The sequence below is a fragment of the Neopsephotus bourkii genome, unplaced genomic scaffold (genome assembly GCF_033783945.1).
Source record: "Neopsephotus bourkii isolate Nb327-2 ecotype Australia unplaced genomic scaffold, CSIRO-AGI_Nbou_v1 NB_1765, whole genome shotgun sequence".
Taxonomy (NCBI): Eukaryota; Metazoa; Chordata; class Aves; order Psittaciformes; family Psittacidae; genus Neopsephotus; species Neopsephotus bourkii.
In genome coordinates this window covers 7,236,293-7,251,700 of record NW_026902239.1, presented here as the reverse complement: position 1 = coordinate 7,251,700, position 15,408 = coordinate 7,236,293, and the positions used below count along the sequence as shown (strand labels likewise).

Here is a 15,408-nt window from a genome sequence, read left to right as displayed (position 1 = left end):
AGTAAGTGTCCAGATAGAAAGAAACAGTGCAATTTTTTTTCTTTAGTTGTTTCTGTGTTGCTTTGCAGAAGGTGTGTGGGGGGGGGGAAAAAGCCCGTTTATATCAGAAAATTATATTTCCATTGAATATGATTTAAATTACTTGATAATTAAGCCAAAGGGTCTTTCAGGTTTGGAACATTTTAATGCACCTCTTCTGTTGCCAGGAAATGTACTTTTAGCATAATACTTGCTAGAAGATAATTATAAGACAATTTTTAGTAATTTGAAACATGAGTTATAATTAGATTTTTGTCCTGAGCCAGAAAGACACCCTCATGGAAAAAGGTATGTGGTACTTTAGTAATTTGGAAAATAAAACCCTATATAATTTATATTTTGTCAGCATAGAAACACATTTTATTTGTTGCTCCTTTGTTGGATTGCAACAATGATCCAAATGAAAGTTGGAAAAAAGACTACGGATGCAAGAGTTCAGCATATTAGAATTATTTTATTCCATAGAAAGAAATGGTTTTGCCCAATACAGCCTTGCTGGAATTGTAACAGAATTTCATTTTTATTGAAGCTCAGTCATCACATTACAAAAGTTGGGCTGTCTGAATTTAATCCTATGAACTATGGACTAAGCAAACTCTGAGAAAGTACTGATGTGTGCTGATGCTCAAGCAGGTACGTATTTCCAACCTCCAACCCTAATGATCACCTATGGTGCAAGTACATTGCACATAGCAATAGGTCCTAGTAACTTCAGTGAAACTTTTCACTGCCTTAACTGCATTTCTGGACTTTTCCTGGACCAAGCAGTTTTTCAGCATGTTCTGCTCCAATTTCCATGAATGCTGGGCATATGACACAGACTACCTATGCCATAAGCAGATGCTCAGCTTGGCTACATCTCACAGATTGCATATTCTTGATTGACTCCTACCTGTCCAGGGGCAAAAGGGGAAAATGAAAAGTGAAAATTGGTTAAGGAGTAAAGTGCATGTATGGAAAAGCAGGAGGAAACTGCAACTTCTTGTGCCTTGTTCAGTGTATTTTAAGAGCCAAAAATCTGAAATGCTGAAAATCAGTGAAAACTCCTACTGAAACTGCTGAAACCAGACAAAGTTATGATATAAAAAACCTGAAGCTTAAAGGTTGCTGTCATCATTTTTGTTTTTTTTTTAACAGAAGAATGTTGTCAGTCTTGTCTATGATAATGGTAGGGAATGTATTAGAAGTAAGAGGAGCTTGATATCCTAGCTTGTGATGATGCGTCCATTTGATTGGGTGCCATTATACTTTATAAGCAGATCAGTTACTTTTAGTCTACACGTTTGATCTTGTGATACTGGAACAAAGAGGAAATTGTGAATAATTTTCTCGTGTGCAAGATTAGAGAGTAAAAGTGGGGTTAATTCATTAAATCATAGGCATCTTGTGCCAATTTAGACACTCTTAAGGTGTTTCAGACCTATGTATGAGGCTGGCAAACAGGGCCCAAGAAGAGCCCAAACACTTCTAGAAAGGTAGATGAAGACGAGGAGGAATATCCTATTAGGAAATGGTTGTACTACAGTTCTACAATAAAAACCTTTAAGAAGACTTGAACCTGTTCTCTGAAACACTGTTGTCAAGATTTTTGATGCAGCAGAGTATGATAGATGTGGGAAGACATCCTAAACATGACATTGCTATCAGGATTTAGAGAAATCCATTCTGGATACCCACCATCAGAATCCTTGTGTTACTTCTGTGCTGCTAACTGGTTACTGCCTTTGCGTTACTCAAATATACTAACCAATTGTTTAAGAATTGGAAATCTTCTTAGAGAAGCTCGATACTTATTTTAAAATAGAACTGTGTATGCTTTCCAAGCAGACTAGAAATAAGAGGAAATCACAGACAGTGCTTCAGTTAGTGCTGTATTTTTAGTTAGTACTTTAGTTTTAAAATAAAAATATTGTAAGGAAAAGTTTCTGCTTTTCTTCTTTACTCACTAACACAAAACCCCAGACAATCTCTGGGTAATAAGGTAATAAGTGGACTATCAATTGTGTGGAAAGGTGAAATGCTGACAACCTCAGTGAATTAAACTACTGAACAGATGTTTTGCACATCTGTTATCCTACCCACTAGTTAGATTAGCTCCTGGGTGTCCACTTTTTGTGAAGTTTGTGAGAATAAATGCTGTTCTAAACTTCCATGTTGAGACTTCAGTGTAACTGTGCAGCATGAAGTTGTTACTCTATTCCACCATTAACCATTTATACATGCCACAATAATGGTGTATATATGTAATTGCTTTTCACAGACAGGAGCAGCTCAAGTAGACCTGATGACTGAATTTAGTACTGAAGTAGTCAGATTATACTGGTCTCTTTGTATAAATGGGATTATATTCTCTTTACCAAACTTTATTACAGGATTAGTAATTTTAAACTTCATGCCTTTGCCTGGGTGCCTTTTCTTAAAAATCAATTTTATCTTTTTTTTTGTACAGCTAACCAAATGAGATGGATATCTGTAATACAGAGCTACTTGAAACCTTTTATCTGCAGCAGTAGCAGAACATGTTTGTATCACTCAGTTTTCATATTTTGGTCTTTTGGTGACAGAAATATTAAAAGGAGCACTTAGCATTTTTTGAAAAGAATGACCAGAAGACCTGAGAAAGAAGAGTTGTTTTTTTTGTTGTGGTTCAGTAATCTCCTCTGCTCTTCTGTGTTTCATGCTGGGGAAGGTTATTGTTCTTTTTTTTCCTCCATGTTTCAGTACCTAAAAAAAAGAGAGATGGGGAGTTGCAGGGCTACCTTACCAAAAGTGGTCATCTGAGGAACAACATTAGTGAGAAGTAATGATGTAGCAGAGATTTTCAGGAAAACAGACATGTGTAAAGTGAAACAATGAAGTACCTTTTTGTGTATAAAGTCTCTGGAAAGTCTTAGAAGACAGTTGCCACTTTACTCTTGTGTGCATTTATACAAATGTTCTCATTATTTATGTCCCACTGGAATTTTAGTCAGTTGTTCCTTTTGTTGGAAGTGTGACCATTTTCCTCCAACTAAAATAAGTAGAAACAAAAGACTTTTTTTTTGCATTGATTTTTAATTCTGTCCCACTGAGCGAAACAATGAAACTCTCATTGAATCAGAGAAACTAGGATTTTGTCACTTCAATGAAAAACACTTTAGGTACATACAATAATCAAACAGATTTTAAAAATCACGAGAGGTATAAAATATAGCTTAGGTTACTTTTCAGGGAAACTAATTTAAAGATGAAGAACTACAGAGGAAGAGGAAAAAATGTGGTTTTATATGAATTGTTTTTTTTCTTTGCTGTTTCACAAGTACAGTTCATTGCACCCAGGTGCAATGGTTTTTAAGCCCATCAACAAAAAGTGCTAAAATTTGAGCCTGTTGAAACTGCATACTTTTGTAATTCACTCTGTCTGGAAAGTGAGAAAGACATTTTCAATGAAGCATTGATGCAGTTGGACACTGATAGCCCGTGTGTGCTGCCAGTTGGTTAGCGGGGCTTAATTTTTTTAACTCAACATGATAGGGGTTTATAGTTTGATACCTCTAACTTATGCTGGGATCTGTAGCCTTAGCTCAGAGAGTGGATATAAAATCAAAACAAGCTTTTTACATCTATACAATGATAGTCATGCTACTTTTTTCCAGTAAAGGGCAGAATTCCAAAAGTACTTTTAGTTTTTGCCAATATAAACCACCTTCAAAGCAGATTAATTGGAAGCAGTTAAAAAGCTTCACTTTTTGCATGAAATTTGGTGTGTTAGTGGTAACAGAGCACTGGAACAGTTTGCCCAGGGGGGTTGTGGAGTATCCTGCGTTGGAGATATTCAAGGCCTGCCTGGACAAGTTCCTGTGTGATGTACTCTAGGTTACCCTGCTCTTGCAGGGGGGTTGGACTAGATGATCTTTTGAGGTCCCTTCCAACCCTAGGGATTCTGTAATTAGATTTTTTTTTTTCACACTCTCTATCTAAATGTTCCTGAATAAATGGTAAATGGCTCCACTTATCTGTAACCAGTTGCCTATTGTTGAAGAACAAGTTTGTATCATATTAATTTTATTACTTACATTTTCCTATGTATTAAATAAAAAAAAAAAAGGTGCTATTACTTGTCCACCCATTTAGTTGCAGGTGTAAAATTGCAGCTGAAAAAGCACTGAAGTTTTCTCTCTCCTTTGTGTAATTCAAGCTAACAAAAGCATGTCACATATTAAAATACAGAGGAAATACAGAAGAAGGTAGGTTGTAATGAAAAAAAAGTCCTATTTTTGTTATTATTGAAAATCTTCTACCTATGATTTATTAGGGTTCAGTGTGCAAGAAACTGCAGATAAATCAATAGCTCTCAGAGTTATTAGGGTATCAAACTATTTTCCTCTGTACTGGAAAAACTCATAAATTGAGAATTACATTTCCTTTGTAGTGCTTGCTGTTCTTCATACAAGTTGGCAGGATTGCCAAGTAAGTGTATTCTAGTTTAGCAATTGACTTGATCTTATTACCTGTATTTTTAGATATGATCCTTTCTCTGCAAAGACACAATCTTTTACTCAAATGTGAAATTTGGGATGTATTGACACTGTACATGAGATGTACACTGTACATGAGATGCACATTGTATGTGTTCCTTTATGAAAAGGGATGAAGGCAACATCATGTCTTGGGGCAGCATTTTGCTGCAGCAGACTTGCTTTCCTGAGGAAGTGTTACTTGGACACAGTGTACATATCTTAGCTGCTGTAGCTTCTCTTTTTTGCATTATCTTGTGCTAGACAGTCTTGGTGCATAAAGTATGAGGCAGCCCACTGGACTCCTAAGAGATGCACCGTGGAACTATGCTGTTCTGGAGACACGGGTGTCATGGTAGGGCTGTTGGAGGTCAATTGAGACACTGTCTGAGACTTGGCAGTTGTGTACTTCTTGCTATGAACTACTGTGTATTTAACAGTTAACTTGTTTCACCTGAGGTGTGACTTTATTTCTGTAGGAAGAAGTTAAATTACATAGACAAAAAACAAAGAAGAAGGGAGGCGGGGAAGGGAAAGTGGAAAATAGAGCAAATGGCAAAAACGAAATATTGAAGAAAGGGGAAAAAAAACCAACCAAACAAAAAACAAAGGGAAGGCAGAAAAAGGATGAGATACAGCAAGTTGCAGTTGTAAAGATGAAAGTTGTTTATAACACTGAATGTAGCTAATGAATAGAATAGTAAGACCAAAAGATATGGTAGTGTTTCTTTTTCTTTTTTTTTTTTTTTAAGCATTCCTATCTTTTGACTTTGGAAAATTAAGAGAGTAATTCTTGTCTCTCTAAGATGCATTTTAAATTATTTGTCTTTGTTGTGTATCAAAGAATGATGATCTGCAAAAATGATGTTAAACACTGCTTACAGAAGTTACACTTGTATGCAAATCAGTTCAGACATATGAAAGGAAAGGCAGCGAGGGAGTATAGTTTGCTTATGAATATAGAAACTGGATTTTGAAGTGCTTGCAAGTTAGGTGAGCTGTTGTTTCCATTTGCAAACAGCTTAATACTCTGAACTCAGAAGTTACTACCATGCAGATCTATGTAATCTGTCATTGTCTCACAGAAGACTAGCGAGCACAATAAGCACACTGGAGACTTCCTTCAAAATGGTGGATAATTAAGTGACATTTATCAAATGAATACTTGGCTACTTACCATACTTGGCACAGATTTATCTTTCTGATACATGTTAGCTATATCTGTGTTAGGATACTAATGAAGCAAAGTTGTGCTCTCCGGCCAGAGTGAGCCAGAATGGTCTGGCTATGTGCAGGTATTAAACCATCTTTGAGTTGATCACATCCCAACTGCTTGATTGGAAGGAGCTTCTCAACTAAAGCAGCTAAATGCCTGAGAAGTGCTAGCTGACTTTAGCCACAGATGCTCTGGCATCCTTCTGATAGTATGAAAGAGACATGGTGGAGTCCCACTGCCTGGGCCCACATGCAACTGGTACTGGGTACTAGATCCATGATGTGTTAAAATGATTTTCCACCTCAGCCCAAACAGTCTTATTACAATAATTCTAATACACTTGGATTTGAAATAGAAGTAAGATATTAAAGTTATGTTTGGAAGCCACTATTTGCTGTAATTACATTTAAACAAATCTGATGTAAATTTTCTATCTCAGTAGTAACTTTGGTATTATGGAAACTGGAATATGGAATATTATATTTGGATATACAATGTATGTGGAATTGGTGGAACATAATGGGACATCATAATCCTAAAAGGCTTACAAGAGATTTACCAAACAAACACAGACTTGCACATGAAATAAATCTCTAGCTTGTCACAATTATTGGCCTGGTAGTAATTGCTAACCATTTTTGGACCAGGCTAATATTCATAATAAACATCCAGAGGCCTCACAGATGCTTCTTATGAAGTAATGGCTTGGCTATTAATACAGTTTATAGACTTTAAAACAGTAGAATCACTTTGCATTAATTGAGTAACAAAGTGCTTTCCCCAAACCCTTCTTATGACCCCTGCAAAATGTTTGCCTTTGCTCTTTGCCAGGAAGAAATTTCTTTTCAAATTACTTCACAGACGCCTATTCTGAATTTATTGCCATTCTTTTTCTAATTCAATTTTATCCTCCTAGGACATGGCCTCATTAATTGGTGCCTGTGGTGGAATACCTTCAAGGTCTTACATACTTTGCTGGAACATAGTTCAATAGGCTATATTGTATTAGAAAGACACAAGTCATACCAATGACATTACACACAGAAGCATTTAAAAACTCCGGTTTGTAATTTTTCGTTGTCCTGTTGGCTGTAAAGTTTAAATGGGAATGGAAAATAGGTTATAGCCGAGACTGTGATTATTTTTTAGTTCTTAATGTTGTGAATGTTTTCTTTCAGTTAGGTTTTTATGTTTATTTTCCAGTGGGATTTGGAGGTTATGACTAGATGGTATTGTATACATTATATAAAATTCCTGTAAAAGAGCTAAGTTTGTCACAACTCAGGGTTGCACTGTGAGAAGCTGGGCTCAGATGAACTAGTATAGCTTTCTGGCAATGTTTTCTAGATAACTTTACCAATGTATTTTTGTGTTGCCTTCATAGCAGTTCATACAAATACATTATTATTGTAATTTGTGCCATGACTTCATGACATGTGAAATTCATTGTTTTTCATACTTTAAAGAATTCTGGGATACTTAATCTTTGCTTTTACAGCTATTTTTGTCAGTGTGCATGTTACTAGGCATTTACCCTGTGTTTGGGAAGGCAAAGTCCAAAGGGGAAACTGGAGCAGAAGATTGTCTGTGTGATCCTTAGTTTCTGCAGTCCCTCCTTCCAGAGTTTAGACCTAGTCTCAAGGACAACTTTTGTACAGACTATTCCGATTGTTACTAGGCACACTTTCATTTTGAATAAGGCTTGTCATCCATGTTTTTCAGCTTTGAGCTTAGGGGGTAATTTTCAGCCCAGAATATTGAGTGACTTGGAAATAAGCCTAGCACATTGCTTATGACTCCTTGAGAAGCCGGTATCGGCATCACCCTCAAGCTAACTATGCTTTTGTTAAACTTTGTGGCTGAAGGGATGGACTTCAGAATTCGGTTCCAACCTTCTGTCCTAATCTAGCTGTTCCCACTTTACAGTTCAAGAAGCACCTACTGAGAAAAATGGGGAGGAAAAAAGAAATGAAGCTCCAGTACAGCAAACTGTGAATTCAGAGGTGGAGAGGCAGAGAGACAGGCTGGTAAACTAGTCTGACACAGAGATGGTCCTGTGAGAGGGTGCTGTTGTTATGGAAATTTGGGTTGGAAGATTTTTCTGATGTGCTCTGGCATTAGTCGAGGATGTTGCCTTTTGACAGTGAGGCTTTGTCTGGGAATACCCATATTCCCAACAGCATGTGGTTGAAACACTTCTAATACCTGGGGGCTTGGAGATTCCTAGGCTAGACTTGGTGCTTTGAGGTCTGGATAATGTTTGTTGTGTTGATTCTTCTCTTGCTTTATATTAACAATACTGTTACGCCTAACTGCCTGCATTTGATTCAGTTGCACACATTCAGTAGCTCTGTGCTGCTCAGAAAACTCTGAAACTGACGGAGTTTATTACACTTTTCTAAAAAATTGTAGGCAAACTGTTCACTCCTTGACAACTGCAGGACTGTGAATATAATGATACGAAAGCAGATGGTAGCTAGAGAGAAAGATAGGTCAGTAGCATAGCAGCAACCACAAACATTGATTATTCTGTAGGGGCAAGACTGTATTTTTGCAAATAATGTCTGAGACAAGTAGTAGGGAGACTCTTATGTAAATAACTGGAAGTATGAGCATCGGGTCTAGAAGCAGTAGCGTGACTAGAAGTATGTGTGGCATTAATATAATAACACTGTTTTCCTTCTTGTCTTTCAGTAAATCCGTAAGGAATAATGAAGCGAGGCATTGCCATTTGCCATGGTTAAAAATTTAGAAAAGATGTGGTGGGGTAACACTGGAGTTTTCAGCAGTGACAACAGACTTTGACATGCATCAGTAAAAAGGTCCTAGAAAAGGGGTCTCATCTGCTGTTGTGCCTTACTATTTTCCAGAAGCTTGTGGCTTTTGAAGTCTTCACAAACACTCAACTTGAAAACTTCTCTAGTAACAGATGCACTGTACTGAAAGTTTGCCTTTAGCATGGTCATATGCATGTTTGTACTGCTCCTTGTCTTCCTTTTGACCATACTTCTTCTACCTTTTAGACTGTGATGTACTTGATCATGTGTAGTGTGTCCTAGGGGGATATCTCCAGCCCGCATATGCTGTTTCACGGTATGGAGGATAGACAAAAGAGGAAGGGGTAGTTGCAGAGGTTGTTGAGATGAGCACTAAGTTCAGGCTTGCTAGATTTTTCATCAAGGTCTTGAAGCAGTTTGTTTTCAAAAGATGAGATTTTGCGCATGTAATCACATGGACTTTGAAGTTAAGGTGCTGGGCAGGTTTCTACAATTCCTGTGCCTAAAAATCCTATCTGGATAGGAAATTATCTCGGATGGAAATGTCAGTGAGGTGAATAAGACAGCAAATGTCTACAGACCCTACTTTATGCATTTCTTAGTATTTTAGATACAGTCACGTTTTCTTGGAGGGGAGAGGGAGTGAAGAAAAAGAATTTGAGATTGGTTCAAAACAATAGAAATGGTTTAAAAAGCATTTAAAATCACTTTCACATACATCACATATAAAACCAGGTGGCTGTGATTAGACAGTTTCATTGTGTGCAAAAGCCAGAGGATGACTGAGTATAACTTGCTTTTTCAGAAGAGCTCTCAGTCAGAATGATCAAACTGTAAAAAAAAGAAGGTATGAGCCACAGCAGAGATCTGAAAAACAGCCAGAGAAACCATCCTGGATTTCATAAAACCCCAAAAGATTATACGACTTCATGTCATGGCTTTGGGAGAATGATAAAATTGAGGTTGATAAATGGCTTGTGTTAATGGTTCTATATTTGGCTTGTGGTTTAGTTTTCAGAATACTTTATTGTAAAACTTTATTATTGCTTGTTCTCAGTATAGGATTTGTTTGTTTTTACTGAGACAGTCTGTATATTTATAGTGCAGCAACTCTCTCCATTCTGCCTTGATAGTTCATGAAGAGGGAGCATGAAAAAAGCATGGATATGTAGCTAAGACAGTATTGCGTTATTTGAATGTTTATCTAAATCTGCTATGGCTCTTCTGTCTCATCTGACAGTAATTTCTGCTTTAGAATCATAGAATAGTTTGGGTTGGAAAGGACCTTAAGATCAGCTAGTTCCAACCTCCCTGCCATGGGCAGGGACACCTCACACTAAACCATGTCACCGAAGGCTCTGTCTGACCTGGACTTGAACACCGCCAGAGATGGAGCATTAACAACTTCCCTGGACAACCTATTCCAGTGCCTCACCACCCTAACAGGAAAGAATTTCCTCCTTATATCCAATCTAAATTTCCTCTGTTTAATTTTTAACCCATTACCCCTTGTCCTATCACTACAGTCCCTAATGAAGAGTCCCTCCCCAGCATCCCTATATCCCCCCTTCAGATACTGGAAGGCTTCTCTGAGGTATCCACACAGCTTTTTCTTCTCCAGGTTGAACAGCCCCAACTTTCTCAGCCTATCTTCGTATGGGATGTGCTCCAGTTCCCTGATCATCCTTGTGGCCCTCCTCTGGACTTGTTCCAACAGTTCCGTGTCCTTTTTATGTTTTCTCAAGCAAATCTGTTTTTGATATGGTTCTACATAGATTCTAAAGATCATGTAGTTCCAACCTCACTGCCATGGGCAGGAATACCTCCCAATAGACCAGACTGCTCAAAGGCCATGTCCAACCTGGCCTTGAACACTGCCAGGGGTGGACCATTCACAGTTTCTTTGGGCAGCCTGTTCCACTGCCTCACCACCCTCACAGTAACGAACTCCTTCCTTATACCTAACCAGAACTTCCCCTGTTTAAATTTGAACTCATTACCCCTTGTCCTATCACTACAGTCCCTAGCGAAGAGGGTCTCTCTGGCCTCCTTGTAGGCCCCCTTCAGATACTGGAAGGCTGTGATGAGGTCTTCACGCAGCCTTCTCTTGTCCAGGCTGAAGAGCCCCCATTTGCTTAGCCTGTCTTTGTATGGGAGGTGCTCAAGCCCCCTTATCCTTGTGGCTGTCCTCTGGACTTGCTGTGTATGCATATGTATATATATATTTAATCTTGGAAGCAGAGTAGGGAGTTCCTGAAACTATTTTCCCTCTTTTTGTTAAAAACAATCCAAACCAGCCTCTAGTCTGGTGGTGTATTTGCCTTGTATGGAGGCATGTAGGCTCTAGTTTTGTTGTGTGCTTCAAAGGATAGCAGTAAAGCTCCTTAATGCTGTAGCCCTACTTTATGATGTGAACCTGAGACACCCCTGTATAGATATAGACAAGATACCAGAGTGTAGTACAACACATTCTCATGGACATGATGTTATGTGAAAGGTTTTGTAACAGCTGATTTACTCCATTCCTGAGACAGTCCTTTAAATCCTTCATTTTTTTTTGTGTCTCTGCAATGGTCTTTCCTCTGTTTATATCAAAGGAGAGCCGTCCTCTCCTCCTTTGCTTTGCTTCTCCCTTTTTGTTCTTTTTTGCTACAACAGAGCAGCCAGGAAGTGAATAGCATTTAGATTTGCTTGTATCTAGGGTGCGCACAGCCAGGAACTGCACACTGGACTACTCAATGACTCCTGCAAAGTTAATTTTTAGAGTTGTATAAATTACGCACATTGGCAAAGAGGTAAGAATTTGGATTCTTTGCTATCACTACTAACATTTTATATCAGTATAAAAGCTTGATTTTAATGGAAGTTTAAATATATGTCGCAAAACTGGTGGAGGGTTACAGATAGAATTGGATGATGTAAAAAATGGCCTCTCCTGCTGTGATCTCAAGAACACTGTAAAAGATTGAATTATACTTGTTTGCTTACTGTTGCTCTGGTAATGTGGTGAGATCCTGACCATATGAAATCAAATGCAGAATTCCTACGTATTTCAACAAGATCAGGATTTAATGTTGGAAATGACCTTAAGATGTTAGGATTTCAGTGTGTGAGGTAGTCATGGAGCTAGTATTAGTTCTTACATAGCCCAGAAATGTCAAAGGTGTTTTCTGTGAATTATGCCTTTATTACACTAGCAAACCAAAACTGCTCTCAGGAGCTAGAATAGTTTTAGTTCAAAGCCATGACAATCAGTTACAGCTAATAAGCTGCCATCCTGGAAAAACCTCCAAAGCCTTCCAGGATGTGCAGAGAAGACTTTCCAGTTTACCTGAGCCATGTTCAGGTGGTATTTCTGTTGTTGTTTTAACATCCCTAAACATATGCTTTTATTGTCTGTATTTTAAAACATCTGTCTTCAAAATCTCTAAATGGCATATCTAACATGCCTGCGTATCTTTGGAAGTAAGAGATACTTTTTTTTTTTCCCCATTTAATTACATTGATTATAATAGAATATTATGAGAGCACATCGTAGGTTAATTAAGTTAATCAAGATTTGGAGTAGATGTTCAGTTTTCTTATTAGTGATATTCAGATTCTTAATGGAAGCACAATGGGGAAGATGTGTCTTCAGTCGAGGGGAAACACTTTTTAGAGAACTTTCAGAAATGCCTTAATGCAGATAGGAAGGACTTTATGAGGCGAGTAAATTTTGGGACAGATGTTCATTTTGCAAAAAGCTGGCCATTCATAAAAGCCCATGTCCCTCACTTTAAAAATAGTAGTAAAATCTCAGTAACCTTTATGTCCCAGCATGCTTGAGCAATAATATTGCAGTTGTAGGAAAGGTTATATAAATGTACTGAAAATTTACTTTCTTCTGGTTATGCAATCCCATCTATTGGGTTGGGAAACACCATCATTTTCTGCCTCTTACTATGATCTGACCTACTGCTTTATATGACATAAGGCTGCGAGAGTAAGAGGTCTGTGCCTAATAAGGTTCCTCTCCAAATATACTCTGATAGCTATTAGCTGCATTTTGGGGAAAACCTGTTAAGTTTTTTCATCTACTCAGTAATATGCCTTGACCCAGAAAAAGCTTTTGTCCAGGTTCAAATGTGAAAAGAAGACTCTGAGCGTGTGCATTTCCATTGCCACAGAGTCACTGGGGGCTAAACGGTTGGGCTGAGGTCTTCATTGTCTCTGCCATAGGTCAGAGTTTCAGCAGCTGCCAAGGCGTATTTGGGCTTGCTGCAAGTACAGGTGTTTATGAGTTATTAGGCTTAAAGTGCCTTACTGTATGAAATAGGATGAGAACAGCCAGTTGCTTAGGCAGTGTAAAGCCTGTTGCATTCCTGTGCTGGATACTTTGTACCATTAATGTAACTGAAAAGTTAGTGTTAAATTTGTAGTGCCTTTCTGAGCTGTTTTAAATGCAGACTTGTACACTTCAACTTTATACAACGGTATCTAGAAGTTATGTACTCAAATCATAATGGCCTTGCTATAGAACTCCAGGTATAAGAATGTGACCATGAGGGTTTTACTCTTGCCTCTGCCAGGGGCAGTCTGTGACTTCAGAGAGCTTTCCTGACCCTGCCTTCCCAGAAATACATAAGCACCTTGGTCCCATCACTTGTTACTTTCATCCTCTTGAAGAATATTACTTTTAGTGTCTTTTCCTTCAGTTTGCTTATCTGCAAAATGGGGATATTGCTATAGGTGGTTTAACACTCATAAATACACGAGGAATTTCTCAGATACTTGAATGAAAGGTGCTATGCAAAATCAAATCTGTATTATATATATCCTGAGTGAAGAGCTCTGAGAATGTTGATTTCCGAGCAGACACTAATGGCAGAAGGAATCTTAATGTACCAAAATGTCTTGGAAGTTAAAATACTGAAGTGGAAAATAAAATAACAATTGAAATTGGAAACATTTCTAACAGTGAGAAGAACTAATTCTTAAAGTACACTCCAAACGCTGAGCTGGCTTTCTAAAATTCAAGGCTGTCATTCTGAAATATCTAACTTCAGGAGTTACAGGTATGATATGAAAATCAGAGGTGAATTTCCTTGTTAATGTATACAGTGTGCAGATGACAATCATCTTTTCTGTCCTAAAATATTCATGCATATATATATATTTTGGTGGAACAGTTATATGCTTGTGGCTAAGTACTGCTTTTCTCTAGAGGGATTTAAATTCCATCAAAGCTATTACTTTGAAATGTATAATGTAAGCTCGTTATTTAGACAAACATAATGGCCTAGATGTTTATTTTAGGCAACTCTCTCCAGATGTATTGATAAATACATGTTGGAGAAGTTGGATGTGGTTCTCCAGCATACAACTCCTTGGATAAAGTTTAGAATGCACATGCTCAGTGTAGTGAATGGAACAAACATGTCTACTTAGATGTAAAATTCTGCAGATGGGCCATGGCTTTAATGCATTATTTGTGTGGCAAAAGTAGGGTGGGTATTGGTAAGTCTGCCTAATGAAATTTAGTACTTTGTAATGATGCCTGAGCTAATGGGGGCAACAGACATTGCATGGCTATTACATGTCTGCTCCATTATATGTCTCCATATATGTCTCCTGTTATGGAGATGGCTCCATATAGGACTGGGTAATCTATACAAACCTTGTGAGTTCAGGAGCAGTTGTCACCCTACAAGTTGTAAAGAGCAAGCTTTAATGTACAGTACTGTATGCAAGCAATTCGGTAATATTCTGAACGGGCTGAACGCAGTCTTGAATTGTGTGGCTTATATAGCACGACTAGATCATCTCAGCACTTCCTGAACTGTTTCTATGTTGAAATAACAGTCTTTTGCCTTCCTTTGCTGTTTTGTAGGAAAATAAATATGAATTGCATACCTGATCTAACTTTGGAGTTAGTGGTGGTGATCTCTTCCAGCCTGAATTATTCTATACTTCTGTGATTTAAGAGTGGGTTTGCTTTATATGCATATGAGTCTGCATGCTTCAGGGATATATAGTTGGACAGATACATATATATATATGTATGTAGTTGGAGCCATTCCAGATGTGGATGAGTCTGCAGACACCCTTATTGACTGTGGAGATGAAGTCTAGTGTTTATATTGTGCTTCTGTGAAGGTTATGACTTTTGCCTTGTGAAATTCTCTGCTGCTCTTTATCTCAGCAGTTCATCAGGAAAGCCTGGACCTTGCTTCTGGGAATTAAAGGAACAATAGCTCGAAGACAGGCACTACTGTTGTGTCTTAAAACCTCTTGTTAATGGAATATGATTTTTTTTTTTTCTTCATGCCCAGTGTTACCTCATGTTGCAAGAAGTCTATCAGGACTACCTTTCTGATAGATTTTTGACAGATGGAGCATCATGTGTGGCCTTTGTGTTAATTCCGTATCCTGGCTTGGCTTCTGACTGTCAGGAAACATCTGCTAGTAAGCAGCAATAGCTAACTGCTTGTCTTGCTCAGAAAAAGCATTAAGCAGAAGAACAATTGGTTACTATGTCAGTTTAACTGCAAAGTTAACTTTTAATTAAATAAATTTGTGATGAGATACTTAAGAGTATATTTGATCACCACAATATCAAGTGTCAGAGATTTTAGGTTATAAGGTTCTGTATTTTTCTGAAATTTTGGGAACAAGTCTGCCTGGGGAGGCAGGGAGACACCCTGTCTGCTATACAGGAAGTTTGCCCTGAAGGGGAGGATTGCATATGCGGTCCAGTTAGTGAGGAGGCTCTTTCCTTTCCTGGGGATATTGTCCAGGCTAGCACCCTTGATAGCTCTGTGACTGGCACCCAAAAGTAGGAAGCATTGCTGTAAAAGACTATCTTTCCTCTTGCCTGTTGGCTGAGACACAGGTGTCTGTT

At 38.1% G+C, this 15,408-nt stretch overlaps 1 protein-coding gene and 1 long non-coding RNA gene across 3 annotated transcripts in view; both read left to right on the top strand.

The window, feature by feature from the left end:
• Positions 1-15,408, top strand: part of TMEM200A (transmembrane protein 200A) — a 53,402-nt gene that overhangs the window by 1,247 nt on the left and 36,747 nt on the right. The gene's annotated exons all lie outside the window — the stretch shown is intronic.
• Positions 7,469-9,520, top strand: LOC133225653 (uncharacterized). The gene is made up of 2 exons (XR_009729225.1): positions 7,469-7,778; positions 9,334-9,520. It is a non-coding gene; the product is annotated as an uncharacterized LOC133225653 (long non-coding RNA).